Raw genomic sequence first — 5,983 nt, forward strand, 5'->3', positions numbered from 1 at the left:
GATCAGGGACCATCTCAGCCCACGGGAGGTTGATTTAATGTCATTTCCCAGAGTAATAGCAAATGATATTCTGGCATCATCCCTGGTTTTGCTCTACAAGTTTATTGGTAAACCCTGTAAAGAACTTGAGGTAACCTTCTAAAGTTAAAACATTTAATGTCTTCACTTGATCTGTCAAAAAATACATTTTTACACAAAACAGCTTTATTTTTATCTGTATACTTTCATCGTTGAATTGCTAACTATATGTGCCTAATTGTGGTAGTCATTGTTTTAAGTAACTATACAGATATTACAATTAATTAGGCGCTGCCACATCACTAAAGTGATCAATTTATAAATCATCACAACATTTGTGTTATAGCATATAATTTGTTACACATTACATGAGTAATTACACAATTTCCATGGACAGAAAATGTATAAAGGCAATGAAAATTTTACATTGAAAAGACTATATTAAATATTCACAAGCTTGGCTAAAAGCAAGAATGTATTGTCAAAAATGCCAACAAAGCCTGAACTAGAATTTCTAAAAAAGGTTTCTCTGAGTATTTCTGGGAGCAGTTTATTGACTATTTAAGAAACAGTTATGATTGTGTGGTAGACAAAATTGAAGTTAACATTCTTAATCACTAATCAGTGTAATCTAGCCATGTCCTGCACAATGAGACAGAGAAGCAATTAATGTAATCTTTTTCCATAGTTTTGAATGCGTTTCTGACAGACATTTTGACATGGTGCATGTCTCTTGGCAGAAGCAAGAAGTAATTTTACAAAGTTGTACCAACCAATAAATATGCACATTTTTCTGTTTGTTTTAAAATTTAGGAAAATGAAATAATGGGTAAAATTATGAGTTCTGCTGAAAATTACAGCTCGGTTTCATCCAATCGGAAAACTCAGAAATCAGGTATATAATTTATAGTTTATAATTTTATTAGATTTATATTTTCATTATATTTTATTAGGTAATCTTGTTGATATTGCTATATTTCTTAAGTAATAATTAAAAAGTGTTTATAATAGGCTGTTCAATATTGATGTATAGGTATTTTAAAACAAATCTTAAATTAAAGGTAAAACTAAACACTTTCAGCCCAGCCCATGGTCCTTTCAGGGCTCCAGACTGCAATTCAAATGCGTCCAAAAATAGGCTTTGTTAATTATCATTTCTACTTAGTTCTGCAGTTGCAAATGAAATCATTGAAGTTTTATACTAATTATATTGTAACAGGCCATTTTTGTATTAAGTGCATGTGCTGTTAATATGTGTCAGTACGGGTTGTCCTTGCATATCACTGAGCGCATAAAGGCGGGTTATACCCATGCAGGGTGCATGGGAGTCATAGCAAAAATAATATCAGACTTGGAGACGTGTCCGGGAAAATATTTCTAAGTACATGGTGCTACAGACCGCACGGTCATGAATTTCAATGAGAGGCCAGTTACGCTTGTGCCAGAATAATGAATAAAGGGCACAATATCACGCAACCGGCCATCAAAACAAGAGGTAGGCATGCAAAACATTTGAAATTTATCTGCCCATCATATAGGTCCCCTGTTATGAAGATAACTGTGCCCTGTTTAATTCATTTGTCCCTTCTGATTTTGTGCAGCACACTAAGATGTGATTGTCACCGATCTCATTGTGTTTGTGCATCTTTGCATGCTATTTCTCTTTTGATTTAACACACACCTCATGCAAAATGCCGGCTTGTCTGTCATTAATCATGTACAAGCAGTCACCTGCTCCTGTTTTTGTCACACAGCGATGTGATGAAGTCTGTGTTTTAAGGTTGTAAGTGTATTACTGATGCTTTACTGGGCTGCTCTGTGATTGATGGTGGACAGTAAACTTTGTTAAAATGGTATGCAAAAATGCCACTTTGTTAGTTGTTCCTTCAGTCGTTTTGGCATGCGTGCTATATTACTAATATGTTACTAATAAATTCTTCAATGGGAGCTCATTAACAAAGAAACATGGAAAATGATTTAGTAAAATAATTATAATTAATGATTCATTACTTGACACCCAAGAATTCTGTACAGTGACATTTTAAAATAAATGTACTAATCCACTTTTATTCCATACGTGCAGCCTTGCTCTTAAAACAGTTACTTGGGTAGTTTTTTTTCTGGGGAAAAAGAATTCCACCAGAAAGGTGGTGTTGTGGATCTCATATCTAACCTCTGTCATGAGTGATTAAAACCGTGTGAATGAAAGTTCTATGGAAAAAAATTCCTTGCCTGTCACGACCACCCCTTTAAATTAGGGGAGTCTCTCTCTCTCTCTCTCTCTCTCTCTCTCTCTCTCTCTCTCTCTCTCTCTCTCTCTCTCTCTCTCTCTCTCTCTCTCTCTCTCTCTCTCTCTCTCTCTCTCTCTCTCTCTCTCTCTCTCTCTCTCTATATATATATATATATATATATATATATATATATATATATATATATATATATATATATATATATATATATATATATATTTTATCTTTTTGACTTTTATCCACTTTGAGATGTGCCCGGGTCATATTTCAAAAGTGGAAAAAGAAGTATTGCTACCATCTGAAATTCTGTTCAGTGTTAGCTATTTTATTTATTTAACATTTTTGACGCGGCCTTTGTCAGATGTGACCAAATTTAAAAGGGAAAAATGAATAAACATTTCTTGTTTTTGAATACATTAATTTGTGTTTTTTAAAATGTATCATTACCTGCTGCTTACTGGCCACTGAAAATGCCTGGCCCAACTAAATTTCTTGGTTTGAAAATCTGGCCCAACTTAATTAGTAATTGAATAGCCCTGCTTTAAGTACTTTTATAATGCCTACCAGGTGATAACACTATTTCATGTTCAAGCTGTGACATCAGTACTATGAGTTCTAAAGTTCAGTCCATGAACAAAGTTCATAAAAAGGAAAAGATGCACACAAATCAATCATCTCTTTCTGTGTTTGTTGTTCAGATGTGGAAGAAGATGATTTTTCTTTAACAAATAATCCTGCCATAGTTGCAGTAATAAATAAAATAATGGAGTTTATTCATAACACAGCGAATATAAGAAGTCTCCCCACCCCGCCATAATCACAGATTTTGTGTAATAAAAAAATGAAACAAACTATCAGAACTAATTCTACCTTTATTGCAAAATTGCAGTCTATATAAGCAGTATGAAAGCAGCTAGTTTTGCTAAATTTGGAAAAGACTCTTTCTACTCAGATGTTGTTACTTATTTTAGTAGTATATGTTTTGGCTTTAGTTTTTTGTAAGACTGCCCTTCTAAAGATTTTTGATGAAGTAGTCAATTCTTTTTTAACAAAGCCATAATGTAAAAGTGTAGGATTGCCCTTTTTAGAAGAATAATCAAGGAAAATATTAGCAGTCTCACTGTGATCATGTCTTTCAGTATGGTTTTGTGGCATTTAAAGACAGTGTCACTTTACAGTACTTATATGACAGATTAGCCAGCTACAGTTGTGTCACTGGACCATGTTAGTTTACATGGCTTACATTTTTTGATCACACACTGACTGTCCAGCACCATCGCTTGTTTTGAACCTCACAAACAACATTCATTTCTATAGCATATTTTAATACAAATAATGTAGGCCAAAGTGCTTCACAAGATGTCTGAGAGTAGTTCAAAGGAATGAAAAAAAATTTTAAATTGGATAATAATAATGATGTATTTTTAGTATACAAAAAAATAATGCACAGTTACATATATAATTAAGAGGAATAGAGTCCTTAAATATAGATTTTTTTATTTTACTTAATAAGTGAAAGTCCAATGGTAAGATTATTTGACCAAGATGAAGTAAAAAAAGTTGGGCTAGAGGAAAACAAAATCTATATGGGTTCCAGACCAAAAAACTGCCTAGCCCCCACAGGGAATTCTGCTTAACATAATCTTTTTTTTTTAATGCATCATTTTAGAGGATTCAATGCTGTGGGTCTTGTGCCAGGTTGGGCTATTCACTTTCATTCAGTCATCACAGGTAGCTGCATAATACTTTGATCAGGTGCTGGTGATGCAGAACACAACTACAGAACCTGAAAAGATAACAGAGAACAGTAAAGATTAATAAAGATTACAGGTTCATTGAAGATTATGGTAAATCTATGCATATCTATTTTATTAATGGTAGGTACAAAATTGTAGGTACAAAAGGCAAATTAAAATGGCAGTTTTAGGAGTTTTAAAATGATCTACAGTACTAGCCTGGTGTATCTCTGTTGGTAAAGTATTTCTTATTTTCAGTGCATAATTGCAAAAGATTACCTCACCAGTTCTTTTATATTTGGCTCTTGGAATAATAAGCAGACCACTGATCTAAGATTACGACTTGGAGTGTAGGGAATAGGCACTCCAAAATTTGAAGGAGCAAGATTACTTAAAGCTTATAAACCATTAATCGTATTTTAAAGTTAATTCTAAAAGACACAGGAAACTAATATAACAACGTTAAAACGTGAGATATGCTGAGAGTTTTTTTTTTTCTGGCTGACATTCTTACTGCTGCATTGTGGACTAACTGCAACTGATTGACGTTTTAGGTAGACCAGTTAGGAGTGCATTACAGTAATATAGTCAACTAAAACAAAAGTGTGAATTTATTTGCAGTCTTATAAGAGGTCTAACTTTTGAAATATTCCTTAAATGAAAAAATTGCAGTCTTAGTAATATAGTTCATATGTAATTTTAAAGTTTAGGTCAGAGTCCATGATTACACCTGAATTCTTTACTTCCACTTTGACTTTTAATTGTAAGGGATCATGGTTATTTTAATAGTCTCATTTCAATTTTTCAGAACAACTAAGGATTTCATATTTTTTCCTTTCTACTCATCCATTCAGAAATACAAGACAGACATTGGGTCAGAGAGACCACAGCATCAGGGTCATAAGTGCTTTAACCATATAAAGCTGTGTTATGTGCATAGCTGTGGTAGTTCACCTTGTGTCTTGTGTCCTCTGTATAGATCTTTATGGTATGCCACACACAATATCATGGATCTCTGAACTACAATTACCACAAATAACAAATTTTGTTTCACCTGTTAAGCAAGACTGAAACAAATTTAAGATGCTGCACAAGACGCCCACCCATTGATTACTGGGTCATTTTTGTATTTTTTACTGTGGTCTATGGCAGTGTTTCTCAACCTTGGTCCTGGAGCACACTGTGGCTGCAGGTTTTTGTTCCAACCAGATTACTTATCGGTGACAACACCTGATAACACTGATCTCATTTAATTTGCTGGTATTATTTTTCTTTTATTCTACATTTAGAAAAGCACAGCAGCATGAATTTTAAATTTATAAGATATTTAGAAATATTTCTGCTTTTTGCTATAGATTTAAATCCTTAACTCTCTTTTGTTGATTTCATTATATTTTGCCCTTTATCTGTGCAGTTTTTCACCTTCATTTTATCTTATTAATGACAATTAAAAATGAGCAGAGCAGACACGCTGGCAAACAACACTGAAAAATCAAAGGCTGCAACTACTTTAGTGTCAGACCCACTCATTAGTAAATAATGGATTAATTAAACAATTAGAACACCTGGAAAAGTAGAATGAAAATCAAGATGAAAATATTGTTTAAAAAGAAAAAAATACATTATTCCCATATAACTGCTTGGTACATTTTTAATATCATATATTTTTTAACCAAACTTTGTTTTGTAATTTCTGTATTGTTCCCAAAACACAGAACTTGGGCAATAACAGTTCACTTAATTAGCTCAGGACTCCAGTTAAAAACAGAAGCTGGTTGGAACAAAAACCTGCAGCTACAGTGTGCCCCCAGGACGGAGATTGGGAAACACTGGTCTATGGTGTCAAATGCTGCACTCGGGTCTAGTAGGACAAGAACACGTGTGGCTTCTGTCTGCATTAACCTTTAAGTAATTTTCTACTTTAAGTAATGCAGTTTCTATACAGTACTTCAATTTCTTCAAAAACTTGTCTGAAACTTA

This window comes from Polypterus senegalus, unplaced genomic scaffold (genome assembly GCF_016835505.1).
Source record: "Polypterus senegalus isolate Bchr_013 unplaced genomic scaffold, ASM1683550v1 scaffold_3317, whole genome shotgun sequence".
Classification (NCBI taxonomy): Eukaryota; Metazoa; Chordata; class Cladistia; order Polypteriformes; family Polypteridae; genus Polypterus; species Polypterus senegalus.